This window comes from Plectrocnemia conspersa, unplaced genomic scaffold, assembly GCF_051122295.1.
Source record: "Plectrocnemia conspersa isolate PC_06_02 unplaced genomic scaffold, ASM5112229v1 ptg000011l, whole genome shotgun sequence".
Taxonomy (NCBI): Eukaryota; Metazoa; Arthropoda; class Insecta; order Trichoptera; family Polycentropodidae; genus Plectrocnemia; species Plectrocnemia conspersa.
Window position 1 is genome coordinate 17,447,084 of NW_028277175.1, and position 26,012 is coordinate 17,473,095.

General features: G+C 34.6%; 1 protein-coding gene and 1 long non-coding RNA gene across 2 annotated transcripts in view; one reads left to right on the forward strand and one right to left on the reverse strand.

The window, feature by feature from the left end:
- Nucleotides 1-26,012, forward strand: part of LOC148229760 (zinc finger SWIM domain-containing protein 4-like) — a 93,572-nt gene that overhangs the window by 4,485 nt on the left and 63,075 nt on the right. The window lies entirely within an intron of this gene.
- Nucleotides 4,279-26,012, reverse strand: part of LOC148229762 (uncharacterized) — a 63,011-nt gene continuing 41,277 nt past the window's right edge. The window contains exon 2 of the long non-coding RNA XR_015811427.1: nucleotides 4,279-8,554. This is a non-coding gene — a long non-coding RNA (uncharacterized LOC148229762). The remainder of the gene's footprint in view (nucleotides 8,555-26,012) is intronic.

The following is a 26,012-nucleotide window of genomic DNA, read 5'->3' on the forward strand; positions in this document are numbered from 1 at the left end:
CAGAGATAGGAAGGAACGCTGTACAACACAAAAACTAGGCTAGTTTCGATGCGGGAACTTCTCCGTATCCGGAAAAGCCGACGCCTTCTCAGAGCTGCCTCCGTGCGTGTTTTTCAAATAAACAAGCCCGCTGTTTACTTTTCATTTCGTTTTTGGCCATACGTCCTTGCGTCAACAAGATAACCACTTTTCTATGACATCGGAACCCTAATGGAAAAGTATAATTAAACGGTATGGAGCGCTTACCTTTCGTGTTCATCACCAATTCTCATTAAAATTGAGGACAGTGAGAATTTTTTCAAGAAATAATTATTTTTCTGAATATGTTTTATTTGCATTTAAACAACAATATATGCGTTATATATGTATGTATGAGGAAGTTAAAAATGCAAAACACTACTCATCCGATGCGTGGTTTATGTAGTTATTTTTTAACAACATACAATACGGAAGAGTTAATTATACGCTTCGTATTTAGTTATACCGTATAGCTTATATCATTATAATCTTTAATTTAATAATGAAATATAATATTTGCCATTATCATATTATATAATATCTAATGTTATTGTATTAAGAAAAGCACTATAAATACTTGATTCCAATGTCAATTACATCATTTTTAAATAGAATTTACATTTTTTTAGCTAGAACGATGCGATATTTTAATTTATTTTCAGTAGAATAATTTCCCCATTTCCTTAAATATTTTTTTTTCTCTACGCAAATCCGACGACTTCGTATTAATTTTAACGGAGATATTTTCATACATAAAGCAACTGACTTGTGTGCATCGATTTTACCTCGAAGGCGGTTAATTTTCATATACTCATACAATAAAGAATTTCACTATTATTACAATTGTAATACAATATTACATAAGAGAATAAACACGGTTAAAATAATAATTAGTCCAGGTATATAGGGTACGTTACATCATGCATACACACGACTGTTGTGTGTAAACGGTGAAATTATTCCATAGCCCTGTCTTGTCGATTTGACCCTTTGTTTAATTTTCACTCTGTGTAAACAGGCATACGTTTGTGTCCGTTTCATACCCAAGTATTCACACAAAAGCTTTACATTATATTACAAATGTATGCGAGGTATATATAATAATGTTATTCATGCACGATCGATTCGAATGATTCGTGAAGGAAGATTTATTTAAAAAAAAAGTATGAGTGTATATCATAATATTATAATGTATATACGTTCGTGCTTGATGAGCTAATGAATGCTGGCACGAAAAAATATTTTACATAGAGCAAAGGGCATGCGAAAAATACACGCAATCCTATTCATCGCGTGTATGTGTGTCTACAATATCTGCCAGGTGACAAAAAGGCGATTGTATTTGAGTCGAGTCAGTGTAACGTACGAGTGTCGTTTGTTATATGAAGTCTTAATTACTAAGCAATAGTTCATACAGATATTAAGATGTTATGTGAGAAGGGTGTACTTCTAATCTTATTTATTTATACCGTACCATTTTTGTACGTACAATAAAACGAATTATTTTATTCTTGATTCAGATGATTGCGATAATTTTTTTTACCAAACTTTGACTTTGTATGTCCAAACATTTTCAATTCCTGTAGGATAGATTTGTTGATCATTTAACAGCGTAGTACCGTTTATAAAAATAAAAGCTTCTGATGGAACAAAATGTAACGTAATAATTTATGATTCAATGATATGATTCAACGTTGGTGGCGGAAGAAAGTAAAAACGTTATATAAATTTCGCAAATCCAACGCTGATAACATCGTCGGTGAAATCGTTTAACGTAACAATTTCAGGTGTTATTGTGATGCGCGACTTTTACCGACTGGTATAAATTAAAAATATGACGAACGCTCAGATGCGATTTGATTTTTCAAGACAAGAAAAAAACACGTATACTGAAATCAGCCGCAAATTTCATGAATGAAAAACAGTTTCTATATGTATTGTGGAATCGTTTATGTATTATACATCCGGATGCTCTCAACCTTGGTCGGTTTTACGTTCGTATTATATCTACTGTGTACTATATAGGTACACGTAGGTACGAATGAAGCGCTTTTCCCGGAAAATATTCGAGAGCTTCGAATCGCAGCTGTTTTCAGGTTATTCCCCGTGTCGCACAAACACACATATACACAAAACTAAATCAACAGGTGGATGGAATTCTGCATTTAGAGGTTAACAAAATGGAAATCCGAACACCGAGTGGTATGCATACAATATCGATTTTAACAAAGGTACACACCGCAATGGATGCGATCGATTCGTTTAAGGCAAAAGGGTTGGATTAATTCTAGTGGGTTATTTTTTTAGAATTTACGCTTATTTATGTAAAAGATATATTTTTAATAAGGCGGTAGAGTTGTCGAGGGCGAAAGGTCAACGTTAATATTCAGCGATGATAAATTGCGTTGTATTAGGACCGGCTGAGGTTTCGCCAGAAAAACCTATCTAATGGCGGTTTGTTTGTCCTTTTTCTTCGTATATGTATGTATGCAATAACTACACGTACATGCTCGACTTATTTGGGTTTTTCTTGGAATCGTATTTGTTTGTTTGTTATTTACGTGTGCTGGTTTTATTTATTTTTATAATACTTACACCCTTTTTGCTGCAGATCCGATCCATAAATCAGTTAGTCGATAGCATTACGTCAGTCGACTTAAAGATAACATAAAATATCTCTTCAAAGGGTAAAAATATAAAAAATATCTCATATAATTATTTTATTCAGTATTAGATTAAAATCACAGAAAAAGTTATTTTACACATTTATAATTATCTAATCGTCATTTGCAAAAATAAAATAATTCATGCATTCGATGTCCTATCGTGATAATGAAACTAAGTTTTATTTGATTCAAATATTGTATAATAAAATTCCTTCTACATTTCAATGACATTTGTGAGATGAGATGCTCGGCTTTGTTATAAGAATCGCATTTCACTTTGATAATTTTCTTTATTACACTCAAGTCCGTAGCAATTAGTGTTTCCAAATTCATGGCTATTCGAATATCTAATAGAAAATGATATAATTCTCTGATATATTCCTAAAGTTATTTAAAATATGAAGAAAAAAATAAAGTATATCAAGACTATTTATTTTAATTAAAATAATAATAGAGCATTGAGTGTTTCATACTAAAAAATATTTGACAGATTTGAAATTAAACATTATAAGAAAATCAATACCAGCCATTGAGGAAGTCCATAGCTGCCTAAAATTAACTCGGTAATATGAGTAATTTCTAAAATTTCGGCAATTACAAAATGTTTTTTTTATATTTAAAAATAAATAAATATAAATTTCGCAAAAAAATTTTTGCGTATTACAACAAAAATAGTCAAAAATTACTACCTGCTTTGTTGTAATACGTAAATACTGTGTTTTTGTAGTTGGTCGATTTTTAGTGATTTTATGATTTTTTTAAAATATTTCACGAACAAGTATTTGAATTGTTCAAAAACTGTCGAATATAGTCAACAAAAAACGGTGTTTAAAATTTTTTGTATTGGAGTCTATAGTAGAAATAGGATTTTTAATTTGGAACCTCTACTAGAACTAAAAAAGTTATGAGATATCTTTATATGAGGGAGTTAGGTTTCTATATTTTCCTCTATCCCAGCGACTTTTTATTAAGAGCTTTGGGTTATGATTCGCTGTGTTCTTTTAGAAAGGTGTGTATTGCCAATCTTTTCTTCAAACTACTGAACAATTCTTCTATTCTCAAGTTTGCCACTGTTTTTGTTGTGATTTAAATTTGTTTCATCTCTTCATGTTACGTTTGTTTTAGATCGTTGTGACGCATTGGGTGTAACTTATAAGATCTTTTAATAAATACATAAATAAATATTTGTGTCTTTTAAAAATGTACGATTAACTCTGCCATTCAGAATTCTGTAAAAAATTACAGTTAGATTTATAAAAATATAACTTATGTAGTAAATGATTTTTATATAAATCCAACAGAAAACTATTCATATTTTTAAATTTAACAATAGTTGAATGGACATAATTAAAAAGTAACATACATAATAAAATCTCTGTAAGAGTCCAAGGGTAACAGGCTTAAGTCCAATGCGTTGCAACTGGGTGAACTCAATTAATAAGTAGTGAAACACTTATTAATTTAAAAAAAATATAAAACATTATTATAATAATTTTAATTAATAAATAAATTTAAGCGATTAACACCTGATAGAACTATATGTAGATGTACCGTAGTGTTTTTCAATTTCTATCGCGCTTAGAGATCGGAATTAGTGATTATTAAATAATTCTGATCGATCTTCACAGATTAGGTTTTCATATTTTCCTAATCTAGCTTATGAATAATTAAAATAAACTCAAGCTAGGTCGTTCATAGTGACATATACTCGGGTTATTTTTTATGCAGTAGATACGTTCCATTGTAAAACGCATAAAAATACCTGACACACGTATAACAATAAAAAAACGCGTTCCTTAATTTTCTAAAACCGCATTAAACCAAATCAATAAGTTAAAATATACCAAAAATGTTTCTTAAATTTCAGAAAAATAAATCATTTTTTTCTTTAGAATTATCGTCGTTATATGACATTATTCGGCATAATTTACGAATTAGTTCGAATCACATCAGATCTATAGCCTCAAATTTCACGTATTGATTTTTCCACTTTGACAATATAATCAGTGATTAAACTTTGCTATTTTTTTGTACAATTCGTGATATCCAGATATACAATTCTAATGTAGTGTTGATGAAACTTGAAGGCTCATTCAGAATAATATTTTTAAAGAAAATGGTTTGTAAAGTTTAAGCCTTCTCGAAGTATATTTGGAGTAAGGGGACTGGAATTTCATCTTCTTCCAATTTATTTTCGTTTAATGGTTATTCGACAAAATCTAGAGTTATACTAATAATATCATTGCCTCACGTAATTCGTCGACATCATTTTGGGTAAATATATCAAAACCTTCATATGCTAAAAAAATATTTCAGCTGATGATGTCGATGTTTGATTGGTTTCATTGACTGCAAATTTTGGCCAAATTGTTTTTCAGCAAGAATTTAAGTTTGTGGTCTTATTTGAGAGATATGAAATGCAACACGATTTAAACAGACAAAATGCTTCAAAACCGTACAAAAGATACTCGAGTGTATATTGATTGTATGCTGTATTAATAGTTTATAATAAATAAAATAGCCACTGATTTAGAGATTTTGATCTCATTCTGGTGTCTCACTATTTAGTGACTGTTGATTGTTTTTACCTCGTTGTAACGCATTGTCATGGTACAAACGAAAGATTAATAATAATAAATATTAAATTGACATACAGAAGCACATCATTAAGCATACATACGTACTATATGTGGATGGTGAGAATTTCGTGAGGAAACGTGTAAGAAACCATACAATGCGTAACAAATTATTATCGAACCAAGGTAATTCGGTTGAAAATGGGGCACTTTGGTCATGTAAGAGAGCCTAATATTGGATCACTCGGCTGCTAATTTAAGCTCCGGTCGAAATCTTATGTAAGAGGACCGATTAAAGCGCAGATTAATGGGGATGCATTTATGCTTGATTCATACTGCCCGTATTATATTAGTATTTTAAGCCGCATCTTCCTTGTTTCTTGGGTGCTGAAACAATTCCATGAATTTTCTCCGAGGGCTCAAATTATACCATAAATATAGCAAAAAATCTATAAGAGCCCAATTTGAGTTGCACCTTGCGTCTCTGTTCGCAGACACGCCGTACATAAATAAGGGTACGTTTGCACGGTTTAGCCGGTAATCGGGCTTTCGATCCGTTTTCCAGCGGACGTCCGCACTGCACCTTCGGCGGCGGCGCCTTTTCGCGCGCCTCAGCTCCTCCCCTCTCCGCGTTCGGTGGTTCGTGATTTTCCGCCGTTTTCGCCGATGATTAATCGTCCACGGCATCAATGAATGCGCCCGTGCGCGCTCGGCCACTGCGCAAGCCGCCCGGATCAATCCGCGGCCCTCCGTAGGGGCACGAGCCCCGCCGCTCGCGCTCCTACCTCGCCAACTTTTCCACCGAACTCTGTGTGAATATTTTAAACTTTTTCGCCCGCCGCCTCTCCTCGCATCAAACGAATCCATAAAAAACAAACTGGCATACCGAATGATTTTTCCGCGCGTTCTCTCTCTCCTGCTGCGTCTCTCTCTCGGCCTTCTTCTCTTCTCTGCTCCTTATCGATTCCGCCCTTCCGCGGCCGTAATTCGACCCTAATAATGACGCGGCGGACCACCCCTGAGGGTATTTTCGCTTCTCGTATGTATGCAAGAAGTTCGCCTACGAGATGAGCTGCTATCTAAACATGCCATCAGTTTTTTTAAATAAAATATAGATAACAGCCGGCCGTTTCATATAAAAATATTTTCAGTTCAAAAGTTAGTAACTATCCGGAGGCTGAATATGCGTTTTGCATTTAGATCAAAACTATATAATACTAAACCAGGACAGGATTTTCATTTGGAAGCTAAAAAAATCAGTAGATTGATATTTTCAGACTCACAGTCTGCAAGTTTTAAATATAAATTACAATTTTATTCAAAGACTTTCAAAAAAGATGACAAAAATGTACTAGAATAATGACATTTTACGTAAAGCGCATGAAAATAAAAGTTTTTAAAACAGTCGCGACAATCGTAGTTCGGCCCATAACAGTTTCTGGAACAGGCCTTTCTCGGATTCATGCTTGCCATGAATATTAATTTAATTAAATAAATATTTTTAAATATTACTATGAGCACTGTACGACGTCTCTGCGGATGCGTATTATCAATTAGAGTATGCGTGGTAAAAAACTATCGATTTGCAAGCATTTTTCTGGCGTAATTTTCAAATTCTTCTCCAATGCTGTTGTTGAGCTTGTAATATTATAAAATTCTTCATCCATTGATGGAATTAAATTCTAACTACTTCTAGCCATATTGCTTTTCAACAGGCATTTATAGGTGACGGTCTAATTTCGTTGATTGCTGACGCAAGGTGCTTTACACAATTTAAAATCGAAGGTTTTTCCAATTTTTAAGTGATTCATTATCATCGAGTTTATTTAATATGTATTGGTATGTCCGCTTTATATAGTATACCTTGAACGTTGAAATTACTCCTTGGTCTAACGGTTGAATTAATGAAGTTGTATTGGGTGGTAAAACATTTATATGCTGTATAGTTTAGGGATGGCTTGGTGCTTTATCCTAAAATAAAATATTTTTTCTTCGAGTAACATTCGACTTCTGGTACAATTATTTGTAAATAATGCAGCAGTCATCCAAGCTTTTTTATTAGCCATTCAATGGATTGGAATATTTTCAAAATTTATACCTTTCATTGCTCTAGGTTTAACGGCATCAATAAATCTCCAGACGCATTACTACTGAAAAGCCACTCTGTCTTTAGCCGTCTTAAAAACACATTTTTGCTAATTATGTTCTACTGGACATTTCCTTCCAGTATAGTCCGCATTAAAAATTTTATGTGGGAAATTAGAATTTTCAATATATTTTCCCGAAAATGTTAGCTAAAAATCATTAGCTGCATTTTTGTCAACAGAGCTATTTCTTGTATATTTTATGTATATTTTTTTTAACTTTTTGAATCATCTGCTAGCTGCAAAATTAATATTTTGTTTCATATTATTTATAATATAAACAAAAGAGTTTGTTAGTTGTCATGTAAACCCTTATTATTTTTCAATAGTGAAATTTTTTTTAAATATAATTTAAAAATATTGTCGCTAAAAACCTTGTTTAGTTGAATATCACCAAGGGTTAAGCAAAAGATAATTTAACTAGGCATTGATTAGACATCATCGTATTTGATGGACTATCGAGAACCGAAAGAGCAAAGATCTTCCTCTAATTCTCACAGAGTATACATATAAGCTCGAACTCGTCGTACTGAACACACTTCAGCCAAGACTTGACAGTTCTACTACTTCACTTCCGACTTCGAAAAAACGAGAGTCTAGCTGAACGTGCACCTAACGGAGACGATCCTTGAAGACTAAGAAAGCAGTTTCCACAGCGTTTCACTTCCAAGTTAGACAAGTTTTTTTATTTAACCGTTGAACAGGAAATTTATAAATAATTTTAAATTTTCAAAAAAAAAACAAGAGCAAACTGACCTAATATTTAAAAAAAAAAATTTTCTTGACCGCGTAAATCGAGGTATGGGTGTACTACTTAAATTTAAGTTTGATATTTTGGAGATTACTGGGTTAATGCTCTCGTGTAATATTTTTTGATATGATTATGCCAATGTTTTTTTAAGATTATTATAAAAAGGCATGTTATTATCTGTATCGCTATATTTTGAATGACTTGGGAGTTAAAAAAAATGATTTGCTGTCGATACTCTATACTGGACAAGCATATGTAATTATCTGTTTATATAGTAAAAAATATTTTTCCTGTTACGCTTCTTCTGTTAAATATCGGTTTAAGAGCCGCAATGGCAGCATGCTTTTTGGACCTGAGTTCTGCGATATGCTTATGCTTAGAGTCCAGATGTATATCCAGCTATTTTCCGCTTGCCCTCCATTTAAAACAGCTTCCTTGTTCACTTTTAAATGGTGAAGGCAATGGTTGTCTGCGTCAGTTTTATCTTAGTTTATTTTAATTTACCATTAAAAAAGTAGTTATTCAAATTTTGTAAAGATTTTTATATCTTAACACATTACGGTCCGTTCACGCGTTTTCGCGTGTGAGAAAATTTTGCAGTTAGTCTGTTTATCTTTTTCCAGGATTACAAATAATTGGACTTAAACTTGTAAAAATATAGTGCGAACGTAAATAAGTTTTTAGCGAGAATTGGTAATAAATATATATTTATAATTATTTTTATAAAAGTCACACTTTAGTGTATTTTAGGTAGTCAGTATTTTTTTTAAATTAGGAATATCGTTAGTACATATATAAAATGGAGGAATACGGTCCGAGCATACTGTCTTGCAAGACTCCACATGATACGCGGTATCGAGAGTTAATTATTATTTAGCGTAATTTTGCACCCGAGTATATTACTCATAACAATGATAATTTGCGTTTTTATATGATTTGCAGCTAACGACATAAAAATTCCAGTACATTGAAAACACCATGCTTTCGATGACATATTAAAAAGCTTCAGGCACTACAAAATATAAGTCATTGCACAAATGCATATTGATCATAGTTTTTCTGCTTTCATAAAACAATGTTTCGTTTTATTGTGGTTCTGTACGTCTTTTGTAAATTACCAGATATAGCGTTGAAGGATCTGATTCAATAATTCGACCCCCAATAATGACTCGTCCGCCGTCAGCAGTCCGCCCAGAAGGGTATTTTTTATTTCACGCACACACACCCGATCGAATCCCGATCCGATCCGGCCCTGGGTCCGGGGCGCTTTCCGCAATCTCTATTTAGCCGGAAGATTGCTTTTTAATCGCGCAAGATCGGGGCCCTTTCGAGTAAAAATAAATTCTTATTGATGTTTTCGTGCGGTCGAGAGAGTATGTAATTTGCTACGAAAACAATTTTGTGCCTAATCGTATGTAAATGCGGACTCGTCAATTTTCTAGCCCAATTTTTAACCCTCGGTAGCGAGCGAAGCGCTCCCCCCGGAGGAGCAATTAGTTTTACTCTCGATCCTTTTCATAAAAATAAGATTATCGACCTCTCGGCGAGATATTCTCACGATTTTTTCGGTTCATTGGCGTGCAAAGTTTGATCGATGGATAAATGCGATATGCAGTTTCTTGGCAGTCGACACGCAACCTATCAACCCTTCAGGGCGACGACCTCTGAAATTTACATGTGGATCTTAGGACGTGAACTTTTGGCACTGGTTTGCTAAATTTTGGTCTCGAGAGGACTCGCCTCTGGAGTCGATGCCAAAGAGTTATCTCTCTTTCTATGCCTATATACTTTGTATATATAGGACCAGCCGCATTGCACAAAATTGGTGTTCGGTTGTCTTTTTTACTTCCATTTCTTTATCGGCCGAGGGCCGCGTTTGTTGCGTAGGGTCGATTTTTTGTGAGAACCCGCCTTGGTTAGGTGCAACTTGATTACTTCTAGCGCAGCGGCTCCAAAACTATTTTAATCTGAAACTAAACTGTACATTTTGAAATTACTTAGACATTTTTGTACATTATTCTCGAGGCTATGTTTTTTTTAAATCAAATAATCAATTACTGTTCTTAGAAATCGTTGCATACTTTCAAAATGCTTTGTTTTGTTCGATTTGTATAGTTTTATCTAAGATTTATCATCTATACTTTTTCTAATGATTGGGATAGTGATGGTTTACCGCCGCTTTCTAAGCCGCATTACTACAAAATATGATATTGCAAATAGGATATGAAGGAGTGACCTCCTCCCGGGTGAAACGGGAGACTTTTCCTTGTGTTCCGCGTTTTCATTGGCGTCGTGAGAACGGGTAATTCGATCGTGTTTCTATTGCTCCGCGATCCACGCTGACAAGGTCTCATTGTCGACCTTCCGTTCTAGATTTCGAAATCGAGTTGGGGTGTTCGGTGGGTATCGATTGCGAACCGCTGGGTTCTCTCGCTTGCGAGAGAGGTAGTTGTATAGTTGTAGTAGTCGTAGTGGTATTATAGTACATCGGCTCGAGGCAGGGCAGAGCCCGGACAAAAAAATCGTCTACCTGCTTTTGACTGCTCGGCAACCGAGCCGATGGAACCGCTGCTGCGTTCCTCGTCCAGGTTTTTGCTCCTAGCGTTTTTGTTTGTTTTTAGGAGAATAGGCCAGCGCCGAGGGCGCGGCGAATTGCCGAGCGAGTTGGGGTAAAAAATTGCGTAATTATCCTTTGTGACGAATTCTGCTCGAATCGCATTTGAATATTGTCCTACTGGTACCAGGGAATAAATGAATATTATTTGCTCGCGCTGAACAAAAAATTACAGCACTCGTTTAAAAATGTCCATCCTTCTCTCCTTACTTACACCTGGTCATATTTTATCGACTGTTACCTGAACGGCAAACAACGAATGCGCGAGAAGCGCAGCTTGTAAATTTTACGAGCTTTCTACCATAAATCATTTTTAACGACAATGCATTCCAAAAATGTGCGTTACACCTGATTTACAGTGTACTACAATGGGAAATGTATTATAAGCAAAACTGCATAATTATTATTGATAGTAATATAAGGTGTTTTATTTAGCTTTCCCAGCTGTTTTAATTTTTTTACAAACAATAATTAATAATTTATTAATGGTTTTAAAAATAAATTTGCTGAATTTATATAGTATATGTTTTTTTTAAATATTTTTTCGTTGTTTATTAACGTATAAATAATATAATAATGACTAATTTTATAACATACAACAATATTATTTTCATGCATCGTAATCTATAGGATGGATTTTAATTACGCTTTACGACTTTATTTTAGTACGTTGAAAAGCTTTGGAATTACTAACTCCAATCGTGTTTTAGGGCTAGATTTATATTACAAATTAAAAAAAATATTGTGGTTGTAGGTTAGCTTCAATTTGACTCTAGTATACTACTTGAGAAGCTCACTGAAGTAGCTAACCGCCTTGCATGTGAAAACACTTATGCAGACTATCTCATCTGTTCTAATATTTTTTGCACCATTTTTGGTCCCGCGAGCTTTTTCTATATAAGATTCCACAACTAGAACCACTTCTGAAACGAGTGGTTTCCGATGTTCACATTTTTATTTGCCGAGTCTTTTCCGATTATGTCACAATTAATTCTGGCATACAAATTACGGATGTACTACATGGATCTTCGACTGAAAATTTATCATAAAACAATAAGTAGCAGGTGAGTTTTTCAAGTCGATTTTCTCTCTTATACCTGCCGTGAATTAGTACGGTGCTTTCGGAAACAATATCGCAGGTCTCAACCCTATCATTATGCCAAGATTTATTTCCGTTAATCGTCGCGTAATTTTGCTCCCCCCACTGTGGTAATAATTTATATTTTTTCAAAGCCGAACCATATTATAGGTTCGTCGTTGTCTTTGTTCCATATAATTTTATCTTCAACATACATATTATATGTACATCCATGACTTACTATCAAAAAGTAAATTTGGATTGTTAGCAAATGATACAACAATCAGTGTTTCCATGAACGCGTGTTTCATTCGAGCCAAGATAGTAAAAATCATATAATCTAAAAGGGTAAATAAATGCATCTGTATATAAGATAATTTATATACATTTATATAATTTCTCACCATCGTTACGCAATTACGTGTCATTACACGTATTGTACAATTCGCGTACTTGACGATTGTTTACTCGTTTATTACATGTGCCGGTTTATCGACACGATAAGTCATGTACTATATTTATTTCGAGAAAGATTAGTTCATTTCGCGAACTAGATCGCGCTTGAGAACCGTCGATATATTTTTTTGTATTTGGACGTCTGTTGCACATGTGACAACCTCTCTGTATTTACGTTTGGTTTACCTGCTGGTGGTATCTGTCCATTCCTTCTCCTTCTCACCATCGTAATCAACAAACATTTACCATTCACTCTTTTATCAATTGAGATTACATATTCATGATCTCATGCTGGAGGTTTTGGTTATACATACACGGAACACGGTCATCGTCCGCGTTTCGCAGCTATCGTACAAATTATACATTTAAATTTTCGCGTTCCTCGATAGCAGCAGTATACACCCCAATAGTTTGCTCGATGCATAATGCATGATTTATTAATATATTATATTGCATACGAAGTTAGTGAGTGGTTCCCAAAATGTTTTTTTTTCGTCCGATCTGAATCATCGTTTGTCCATCCTCTCAGGCCCCTGGACCACTCGTTCGTCTATTTATCTTGGCCCGTCGTCGTCGTTGGAATATTTGGCTTCGACCCGTTCCGAGTTTTCTTTTGATTTCGTAATCGGACCGAGTCAATGTTGTTCTGCGACACACAGTAATTCTCGTTTTGTATTAATTTCCTGCAATAATATAATATATTATTATGTAGAACGGTCGTTGGTTGAGCGTAGGAAATTAATTCTTGCATTGTTGGAACGGCATAAAAGAAGTCGAGCGTCATGGTGGTTGTGTTTTGTTCGTCGCGTAATCGACTAAAAAATCGATTGATTTGTAATGCAATGTCAACTGCGACGTACTTTTAAATTAATTTGTTGTAATTCGCAGAACAAAAACGCGTTCGCGAAATTGGTTCAGTTAATAGTGACTGTGTCAGCTATTGACTGATTGACGGGTTTAGATCAAATATTGGCGTTGATAAAAGTGAATTTATCGCTCTAGTTGTTCTAGTGTTTATATCGTATGATAAATATTTTTATAATTTTCGCACGTGTGTATGTGACAGGAAAATCACAATCGAATTTTACCATCGATATATAATTGTTTATATAAAAAACAATTTGATCAATTAAACAATGTCACTAGAATTGTAAAATACTTTTACTCTTTTCAATTCAGGCGTGAATTGGATAAAACAAAACCTGGAACTTTACAATAATTGCATTATGATACAAGAAAATTTGCATAGACTTCGCAACACAGCTTGCGGTTTGATTGCCTCAGATAAGCAACTGCCACTTTTTTACTTCATTCAATTAAACGTGAATTTAAAGTATTCGTAAAGGAACGAAACAGATTTTTTATTGTAAAAGCAGTGAATACTTTGTATCGTATAAATATTCTGCCTGTATGTATTGGAATAATAATTGCAGTGTATTGCTAAACAAACTCTGTCAAAAACACACATACATATATGATTTGACAGTATGCGCTTTCCAGAATTTACAAAGACGCTTCAGTGAGAGTGCTCGTTTAACTGTTAAATTTATAATTTATGTAATATAATATTATGACACATACCAGATTCGAATTTACTCAACCAATTTACTGTCAAATGTTTATATAGGCTCTTTAATTAACTGCATTTACCGTAATGCATATAATGACACGTATCAGATTTTCAAATTCGGACGTGACATTTTCGAAGGCTGGGCTCTCACGAGCTTCAAAATTATCGTAAAACGAAACAAAGACGTGTCATTATGCTAGCGCCGTTCCGATGATGCAATTCTGCATCTTCTTTGTCTTCTGGCTGTTGTTATCTTGCGGTCGAAATTAAAGTCGTTTTTCTTTATGCCCTTCAACACCATAATGATCTATGAAACCCTGAATCAAATAAATAAATACCCCGAATTCGACTCCGTTGCTCCTCAGACCGGATCAGGATAATTTTTTGAATCTCTTTTATGCGAATGTCGCTTTGAATGCTGCTGCTGCTCTTTTGTGGGCAAATTATTGCCGAACCGGACTTTGTGGACCATTGTGTTCGTGTATGTGTGTGAAAACTTTGGGCTTCAGCCGAAAGCTGCAAAATCGACTAAGCGACAGACGTGTTACGTGTTCGAATGTATGTTTCTCTATCGCGATTGCTAGAAGTCTCTAGGGTGTGATATATAGTAGGATATGTAGTGTAGATAGAAAATCTGTGATGGTTGATGATTGACATTTGTGATTATAATAAGTTAGTTCCTTAGAAAGTTAATAAAAGCATTTTTTACTCTTAATTTTATCAGTGATTAATATGTGAACTTCAAAGAGGACTCTTTTCCTTGCTGTGTTTTATAAATAACTGGCTGATTACCACGGCGTTGCCCAGGTTTTATTTATCCCAATCTTCTATTAGTAAAATGTTATCTGGATTGTCAACTATTTATTCGATACTAATCTCAGGCATTTTTGACAGTTTATTTTTAATTCCTTGAACTGTTTCCGGAGTGTCACTATTCATAATTTTGGTCAGAAAAATGCATATCATTTTATTAAATACTATAATTTTTTATGAAATCGAAATACTGAAAAACACGACCACTGACTGGCCAACTTTGCCCCCCCCCCTCCCCTTTCTGGAAAAAGCTGTAATGACGTCCCTGATTCTAAACCAGAGTTATTCCATATCGGAATACATTTTCACCGATAGATTGCTAGCAAAATTAGATTATTTCAGCTTTTCCATATGTAGTAATATATACATTTACATTCATATCATTATTTATAAATGTTACGGTGAATGTGTATTTTTCGGTGAAGGTATATTTTCACTAGTGAAGTCTAATTGTAAATATCAAGTACAATTTCACTAATAAGCGCCAATGAAATTATACGCTGCTATATGAAACTCAATTTTACAGTTGCAAAACGTCCATTTGCTGTTCAAACCCAAACCTAATTTTCTAAAATTAATTATATTTTAAAAACTTTCATTAGGTCAAGTCCAAAATATTTCTAAGTCAACTCATCTCTCGGGGTAAAAAAAGGCGGAAGAAGTATAGACAGACGTCGCATCTCGCGTATTGCTCCATAGTTTGTCTGCGCTTCAACTATGCATAAAAATCCAACCAGTCGATATTTCGGCGCAATTTTAAAAACTTTAATGTAACACGTTATTTTTGTATGTTACAATATAAAATTAATAAATTTGCTTTATCTCAGGCCTAACGATACCCAGCAGTTCCCAGTAATTCTTTTATGTAACAGAGAAACGACCGTGCCTTTTTATGATAGGGGTGGCTGGCGAAGTGAAAATAAAAGCATGTATTGCATACACGAAATTATTTTTACTAAAGAGTGTCTCAAAATTAACGTGACCAGAAAATGTCTGATGCAGTAATTAAATTGTTTCACGGGCTGTATGGTACGTGGCACCACATATTTGCCACATCAATATCATCCAGTTTCGGCAGAAAGAACTGTGTTATCATGTCGCGATATCGAGCACCAGTAACAGTCACTGCTTGACCAGTCTCATTTTCAAAAAAGTATGGTCCAATGATGCCTCCAGCCCAAAATCCGCACCAAACAGTGACACGTTGTGGATGCATTACTTTTTCAACTAACAAATGTGGGTTCTCCGAGCCCCAAACACGGCAATTTTGGCGATTAACGAAACCTTCAAGCTTAGGATGATTTTGCTCGAAAAATCAGCATCCACTTGTTGATGTTCAATAATCCATTCAACGAACTCTCTTCGCTGTACATGGTCATTAGGCTTCAGTTGTTGTGTTAATTGAATTTTGTAAACACAGATCTTTTGTGAGTATTAAAGTAAAGAGCTTCTTGAAATTTACAATTCTTGTCCACGGCGCCGAATTGATGTTCCGGGATTTTCACCAACACTCTCACGCTCTGCTTCGATATTGACATTTGAACGGCTTGCTTTTGGACGACCAGTGTGTTTAGCTAAGTCTCCAACTGATCCAGTCTCTCTGAATTTTTCAATTAATCTCTTGGCAGTTGACGAACTTAAAACTATTTCGACCATATTTTGTATTAAATTTTCGAATTGCGGCCGCCAAACTTTTATGAGATATTGTTCAATAATGAAAACACGTTGTTTCGTGTAATGCTCCATTTTTACTAACCCTAAAATCTCAGCTGTAAAATTTTTTTTTCAGGGCTGCCATCATTTACTGCAAAAATGACGGCAAATTCAAATCTTGCGTTAATTTTAAAACACCATATATTTGTACATTTTTACCTTCATTGAGACATATTTTTACCCAAATAGTCAACAGAATATGTCAGTTATTTAAAATAATAATAATGTCAATACCGGTATATATTCCTCTCTCTCTCTCTCTCTCTCGGTAATACCGGTATTATTGCAATCACTACTAAGAATCTATTTCGCTCGAATTAAATTTACGTAAATTATTGGTACCATATTAATTATGTTTGAAACGAGTATTCGTACATCTTGAGCGTCTCAAGATCGGTTGCCAAGACTTTCCAGAAGTGACGGTGGCCGAATAGTGATCCGGGAAGAGGGAGAGTGCCCCGTCGCGTCATTTTCGGAGCGGCCAGGCGTCAGGTTGTAAAACGCATCGCGGGCCGGTATCGATCGGCGGGGCCGGCGAGTGGCGGGCCGGGGCAGGGCCGGGGGCCCTCTCCCAGGAATACATTACGGGGGTCCCCTTCTCTACATTTCATTTATATTACGGCCGCCCGACCAATCGGGAGGGCCCCATGTGATTAATAAAATAGTGAGAGAGCGCCACCGCCGCCGTCAGCCACCACGGCAGGAGATAAGGAGCTTGCCGACTGACGGATGCTGCGAAAGCGACATCGACGAACGAAGTCCGGAAAACGAGCGAGAGCCTACCGCAATATCGCAGTCTATGATCGGATTAATATTAGAAAATATTTTGGAATCAATAGATGAAGATTTGGGTGAGGCAGAGTGCATTGCCCCAAAGGCCGATGCACCCTTGCAATTATTGGGTCACTGGATTCGCGCATGTTAAATGGATGAGTATCTGATGATTCTGATCCGATTTGAATTTATATTAGAGAAGCGCTTTCAGCGATTTAATGAAATTCAAGCGATTTGATTATATTCATCGGCCATATAAGCTACTAATATACTATCTATACACACGTTTGCAGAAAATAAAACAGGCGCTGCTTATCACTGATATCGAAATTGCCACGGAAACGTTTGTCAAATATTACTTCTTTTCTTGTTAGATCTCGCAAGGAGTGCATCGTGGAGTATAAAGCAGATCCAAATAAAATTATTCAATAGCTATCCAATTATCAAAAATGATCCTAAGCTACCTTGCAGCGATGCACAACGAAATATTATTTTCATATATTTCAGTCTACTACAAAATTAAACCAATGTGCTCTGGTTTTTTTATCTTGAAAAACGTTAGCAATGGTTTTTGTTCTTATGTCTCTCATATGCACGTGTGTGCATAAATAAGCTATTAATCTTATCGCACGTATTCGATCCAATATGGGAGTAGATACAAAAGACGCCGGCCGGCGAACAGTACAGTACCCCTTCTGCTGCAACACGATACGCTTTATAAATATTTCGGCAACATTTGTTCCAAATCCAGTATAGTATTCTCTGCGGGGTGGATTTAAGTCTGCTCGGGGGAGCGAGATCGGTTCCAGTTGCTGAATATTTCCAGTGCGGGGGGGCCATAATTGTGCTCACCAAATGTGCTTCTCTCTCTCGGCGAACTCGAGTACAGCAACAGCGGCTACGTCGAAAACTATGACACCCCCTCGAGGTAGTGTCAATGAACTGCCAAAATCAATGTAGTAGTTTCCCGCTGCCTTTTTCTTAAAATTATTGTATTATCTTGCAAAGTCAAACCAGCGTCAGACACTTCAACGCTTCTATTCATAAAGCGTTGACGCAGTCGAGTTGTTTATGCATTATAAAGGTACTTGCACATAAGTTTTAATGCACGAGAACATATTATAAAATACTAATGGCCGTGCGCGTCTATATTGGTTTTGTTCTCGAGTGTATGAATTCAGGTGTCGGATATAATATTCGCTGCGAACGCTTTTGCAAGCTTTTGTCAACACGCGTTGCTGGTTTAGCGAATTCCTGTTCTTGCAGAAGGTGCACAGCGTTTTGAATGACTTTTGCAATATGCTCTTTTCTGCGGCGCGTTCCGACGACTCGAAAGGGGTTGGTTTTAAGCTACGCCACCCCCTCATTATGCAAATCCCACCCCGCACGCAGTGCGTGCGCGCCTCCAGCATCTGTCGCGTGGACCTAGATAAATTTTCGTCATATCTCCCGTTGCCACTCCTACGTATTTGCCGTTGGCTATGGTCAGATATAAACCGGGATTTTCTTCTTATTGTATATATATGTATAATGTGTATTTTTCACACGCGAGCTCTCTCTCCGGTTCTCCCCTTCAAAAGTGAACTCGTAAAAGTCAGGAACGCGCGTCGCGTTCTTGTGATTGAATTTCGTAAAGCTCTCTCAGATTTCGACCCTTATAGGTGCTTTCTTATTCTGTAAACGTGTGGGTCTCTAAGAAAAATCAATGTATATGTGGAGATGTGAATAAATTTTAATTAAGACTTTAAGCAATGAAAATTTTTAAATGCAATCGGATTAGTAGTGTATCTTCTCGAGAATTTTACGAGAAAAATTCAAAGTTATTTTTTAATAGGTTTACAACCGCTGCAAATTTGAAAACAGGTATTATATAGTTTTAATCCGCTTAATTTGTAGCTTCATTCAGAGTAGGTAGTACGAAATGTGACATAGATTTCCAATTAACACACTGAAAATATTTTTGAGAATATAAGTGTTATGACCGACTCTAGGAATAACGATTAGCAAACATTTCCTTTCGACTCCTTGAACATTTAAGAATGTAAGGATCGATGACTTGTGATAATTATGTTATTAAGTCTTAGGCAAGGATGCATTTGGCGGATAAAAAATTCTGCTTAATAAATAATACGATAAGATGTTGACATTTTTCGAAGTACAAAGAAAAATAATTAAATATAAAACACATTAAATATCTTAGTCAAAAATATGATATGAATAATGTACTCGTATGTTTTAATAAATGTTTTATAATATAATTTACATGCATAATATGACCCAAATTGTTGTATATGAAATCAGTAAAAAGATTTTCTATTTACAAAAATATATATTGTATATTGCATATATTTTTTCAAGTGCCAAAATTTCTCGAGAATTCTCGTGTAATTAGTGCTTAAAAATAGAGATTAAAAGTGTTTATGTGTGCTTATGAAATAACGGTCGAATTTTATATAGTTGTAAAGGGAAATAGTGCATATGTTCCACAGCTTAGTAATCGATATTTAAATTAGATGCCGTTTATATTTAACTAAAATAAAATATAATAGAGTGTTTTTGTATAGTTTGTTTCGGTTCTCTTAGCGCTAATTTTTTGAGTATTTGTCTTCCAAACAGCATCTTTGAGAAACTATTGACAATTATTTGGCTGCGTAACAAAAAAATCTAAAAATCGGCAAATGCACGAAACAACATTGGAATTATTAACTGTTGCATATTTAAGCCTGTTGCACATTTAGCTTGATCCCGTTAGATATTATGTATGCAATAACGGACATTTCAATCAATATGTCTGTAATTTTTATGAACTGGATACGTTGTGGATACGTTCCACTAAAATAGTGATAGAATACATAGAAAAATCAAAGATTGGTTCCCTAAAATAAGTAAAAAAAGGAAATAATAAAAACTAAATAAATAAATTTAAAAAATATTTTTAATAAAATATTATACATACGTACGTATTTAATTAAGGAAAAATAATACAATAGTAAAAGTTTTTCCATTTTCTCTAAGATAACATTTCGACTATAGAATAGATTTTTGGAACTAATTTTTGATCCAGAAATTACTGAATTTCGGATGGAATCTTCATTATTCATGCAATGCGATGCAGTATATTCAAACATCGGACGCAATAACGCGCAAAATTGAAAATATGAAATATAATTTTTTCATTCAAATTGAACAAATAATTCGTGTAAAAATATAGTAAAAATATGTAGTCATTATTTTTTTTGGAGTGTATATATGTACGTATATTCGTGAAAATACTTTATTACTGCAATAGAAGTACACCGCTAAAATTTGCGATAGTGCGTCTAGTATACTCGGTTTCGGTATGCGGAGCGCGTGTCACTTCAACAATTTATTAGGGTTTCTCATTATATACGTAGCGTCCTTCGTTGTCTGCAATCCCAGCGAAGTGAAGTACTCCATGTTGTTGAAAAGAATTAATAAAAAAAATATTAGATGTCTTTACAATAAAGAGTACGGATCGTATCCGTATTTGTATCATTGTACCTTTTTACTAGAAGCGTTAGAATACAAATCATTGCATTCTTGGCGTAGCGTCTTTTCAATGAACTACTTTTTGGTGGTGTCGACAATCAATAAACTACAGAGAGTCACGATTGCGTCTCTTGTTCTTGGCCATGGTGGCCAAGACCGCGGCCCCCTTTACATGAGTCGTCAAGTTTCTGAACGAACTTGTTAAACACAATAATGTTTTCGGCGATAGATATGAGGAGTTGCAACAATTTATAAGCTGTAATCATTTAAAAATATTTATTAGCATAAATATACATTTTTATGTTTAAACTCATGTGTGTATGACATGTTATATTTTTTTCTATTTCGTATAAAGGCTATCATGACGCATTCATGATTGCCTGATTTGTAATAAATAAATAATACTAAGTATTTGGATTCGTCGAAATTTTATTGAACGCCTATTTTTTATGGCTTTGCGATGATGCGTATGTTTACATGCAATTTCGCTTAAATTACTCGGTTTTAATATAATCACTGCATATTATTACTGCTGAAGTACCAAAGTAGATAACCTGATTTAGTGTGCCTTGGATTAAGTCGAACACTGATAGGACACATACAGATTTATCGATATTTTAAAAGGAGTTGTACACTCATAGCTTGACAAGATGGGCGTTTTAAAATTATAATATGGTATACTTGCCGCGTACGTCCATAATGCTTTAGCTGTTTTGGCTGCGACTCTCGTTTGAGAGCGTCCAAGTCGCGCATATTTGCTATATGTGGAAAACTAAATATTTGTCCGACGCTCGCTGCACACGCTCGCGTTGCATACAAACCGTTTTCGAACGCTCTCCGGAATATAAATTTCGTTCGAATTTCGTTTCGTTTTATATTTTATCATCGGACAACAAAACGGTCGGTCAAGCAAGGGCCCGAGCGACGCATGAATAATCGCGCTTTCAGTAACCTTTTTACAACCAGAACGCTTCGACACCTTTTGATTCGGTCTACCGGGAAAAAAAGCGCGTCGAAGAAAAGTCCATTGCGTAAAACGAAAAAAACTTCGCTGCGGCCTACAGTTGAGTAATTCGAAATCAATTCGATCGGTGATACGAAATTTTACATTGTCGCGTTCAATTGTGTAACCGTTATGGTGTACTGCAGTAATACTAAATTGCATTTTAGACGCAGTAATACAATTTTTGTTATGATCTTCCACTCCAGCATTCGCTGCGGCCAAGCAGTAAAACGTTTTCTGGGCGCGTTATATATCGTGAGTTTTAAAGTGATTCATTGCCGTGCGAGAGAGGTCGACGTACGTGTGCGTTGTTCACAGTCGTATATTTTTATTGCGTTTTTTTGGTAATTTTAAATGTTTATCCGTACGAGGGATTGCAATACCTGCTTTTTTATGTACAGATATACCGGTATTAAGATTTACTATGATTACAGTTTGCGATAATTCCCTCCAGGTAGGGATAACGTGCTCACATTCTCGCAAGTCCTAAATATCAATTTACGCTATTGCATTTTCACGATTAGAAATTCTAGTAAGGTATTTGAAATGAAAAACTGTATGTATAATAATATCCAGTAATGAGCTTTCCAAACACAAATATTTTGCTTTGTATTGTCAGATTCAACATTGAACCACCTTTTCATTCAACACCCCAATAGAGGGATTCAATCGACTGGTTTAAAAACGGTTAAAAAACTATTAGCTAACAAATTTACAGGCATGAGAATACAAATATTATGCTGTTAAATCATAAACCCCGATGACAATTTTGGCATGTGTTATATAAATACGGGTTTTAACTGGTTAATATAAGATTTTCTTCTTTGTTAAAATGGAACACCACCGTGAGAATGATTTTTCAGATTAAGTTAAAGTATCCGCCATTAATCAAAAGATTGAAAGTATCCGTCCCAAATGCCTAGAGAAAGGATAACAAGTGCATTCGGGATTGCCATCCAAAATGCCGTTCGTAATATGTTCTAGCAGCTCTTCTGTTTCAAAAAAACTTAACCGCTTCTCTCTTCGCATTCCTTTCCTGGTCCAGTCCGATATCGGGAATTCAGATTTAGGTGTGTCCAAAGGTTTCAGGAGACGCCTGAAGTCTATGGACAACAAATGCAAACTACGTGACGATCTCAATTGTTGCACAATATATTTAATTGTACTGAAACCGTGCGCGTATTGTTTGATTGTATTGTATGGTTTGCGCTATATACACTTGGAATTAGGAATCTCATGGAATAGTATAGTTTTGATATATTTTATTTTTGTTGATAAATATTTTGTGTCTATAGAGTGAAACACGCGTAAGCTGTACAACCCCATTTTTCATGTTTTGTGTAACTTAGTCACTATATTATCTGTCTTATGTTGCGGTTTGGTCGGTCAAGTTTCCTGTTTCTTACTATTCGAATCTAGCATTTGTATGGTAATAGTGTTGGAATCTCCGCAAGGTGTGGCCCATCAACTTCACATCAAATTGAAAAGTTGCAAATGAAATTTTACCAAATGCCAAATGAATTAAAATACTACTCGCAGTTGATGATTATATATAAATTATGAATTAGACCAAATAATTTAGATTTATAACTTTTAAATATTAAATCACTGCGTGCTCTGACATTCGTTCGCATATCGGCCGCATTTGTACATTCAAAATTCATAGTTCGTACACATAGTGTCAGTGATATTCATGACGCTTTTCCGTCTTCGTTCGCCATTAACACATTAAAATTACAGTGCGATTATTAAATAAAATATGCGGTCGCGGTCGGTTCCACATCGCCCAACTTTGTACGAGCACTCTCTCTCTCTCTCTCTCTCTGGTCTTGCCACATACAGGGTCCATGTATATTTTATCCTCCTAATGTCAGCCGATATATCGATTCGGCGCCTCCATCAAATATTAACGCCGGCCGAAAACAACAAACAACTAAAAAACGCCCCGTTCGTTAACTTGCCTTTTAAACGATCTGAATAATTCAGCGTCCCCGCGGCCCTTCCCAAAAACATCGTTAATGCGCGGCCCTGCACGCCGGGATTTCCGGGAGGCTTGAGATTCTCGAGCGACCATCTTTTTCGGCCGATTCTTATCGGACTGTTAGTCGGTATCTGTGGACGGGCCAAGAGAGAGAATCACCTGTTTTTTGAGCGTGCGCCAGATTTAATCTTGGCGGAGGCGATGACTGTAGCATTTTTTCGTAGAACGTGCTTTTTGTGATAATGTTTTCAAAAGAAACACTGATTCGATTTTGTCTTACCATAGAAAAAATCTTGCATATTTTATATTTCATTTAAAATCTTAAATGATTTACCAAAATCTACTAAGAATAATTGCAAAGAAATTAAAAAATTTTTTTTTAATGAATTCATGCAACTTGAATTAAATTAAACATGCAACTTATTTTTCTTATTTGCTATAATAAATATTTTAAGTATACTTATTATATTGTTCTAAATGTATACGTATTATATTTATAATTTTAATGTATCAAATTGTAACCGCAGAATGAATTATTTCTTACTCATGAAGAATTACGTAAATAAATAAATTTAAAAATAATAAAAATAAGGGTACTTCGTTATTACTGTATAGTCGTCCACCATACTTCTTAAACAGATATTTTTTATTTTTAATTAAAAAATCCCTACGCGGTTTGCTTTTTATCTTTTTATTTATTAAAGTTTTGGTATTTTAAATTAACTAAAAAAACACGAATTTCAAGAGGAAGTTCAACATTTTTGCATTGTTTAGTACTTACATGTTTATTAACCTGCGACTAGAGAGACTCCAATCAGAATATGTGAATACCGAATATATTCCATATATATATAGTGGAAAAATTTGATTTTTTATTTCTAAAACAAAAAGTATTTGTGTATTACAACAACGTCATTTTCTTCGATGTACCGCTGCATTATCTGCAGCACATTTTTTGTTTAATTTAATTTATCTTTAGGTTATTTATGTTATTTAACCATGGCAATAACTACGAATAGTTGAAAAACAAAATAATGTAGAAAAAACACTTCGTAATTGCTGAAATTTCATAAATTACTCATATTTTTCAGTAATTACTGTGAGGCCATAGACTTTCTCAGTGGCTGCGCACTAGGAGATTATACAAGGTACACATTGGCTTTTTGATGCTCAACATCTTTGAGGCTATATTTGTATATATTTTCTATATGCTGATGGAATCTGTAGTCTTCTTGAAACCGTACACACAAATCTGTTGCACTTCTGTTATCCATTTTATAATTATATATATATATGACATATAAAATATATATATGACATATTTAGAGCAAAAACACACTTAAGTGTGTTTTTGCTCTAAAATATGTCATGGAATAAAATTTTTGGTTCTAAACGGATGACCACACAGATAGATTTTCAATATCAAATTGAAGTATTTTTTAATACTCAGTGGAATTTATTCTAAGGAATACTTTAAAGTAATCTTTTATCATTAATAAACAGAAGAAACTTGAATGGGCCAAAATTAAAAACTTGAGGAATTGTGTGAAATGTGGAAATGTATTCAAACGAATTGTGTTGCCCATATATAATAGAACGTATTGATTCGAAAAGTATGATTAAAAAATCATTTTGTGTGACAAACTTGATCAAAAGCATTTTTAAAACCAGTGTTGATCTACATGATTTACTATGTCGAAATCTTTCGTCACTAAATTAGAAAAACCCAACTCTCGATCTCGATACACGAAATCCATGCTGTTCATCAAGTATTCTTCGATATGGTTTGAAGCATACTACAGAAGTGCTGATGAATGTTTCTTTGACATCGATTATAAGTATTTTCTTAATCATTGTCTTTTCACTATTGTGCCAATTACGCAGGATTATCCTTAATTAATTATTTCTGCAAACAATACGGTTCAAAATTTTCTTTCGTTTGCTGTAATCGTATGATTTCAATTTGTTATGCAGATTCACAATCAGTAAATAAATGTAAATTATTAAATATTAATTATGCAATTTATGCATAGGTAATAGTATATTTTATTTATATATTAATCAGGTAGTGCATACAGTTATTTAACTAATTCATCCGTTGATTACTTGTTTAGCTAAGTACTATGCAAAAAAATCGGAAAGGCTCAAGAACAATATAGAAGACCGCAATAAATCTCTCTTGGTCGCTGAGAGATACAGCCTGTTTTGCAAGAATGTTTGCTCGGTCGTGGATAAAGATTCTTCCTAACTTAGAAATAGGTGTATTGAATTCTGATGAGACTGAGATAAGTGATATATCTAAAATATGCAGATTAAAATGCTTTGAAAATGTTGATCGATCGTGA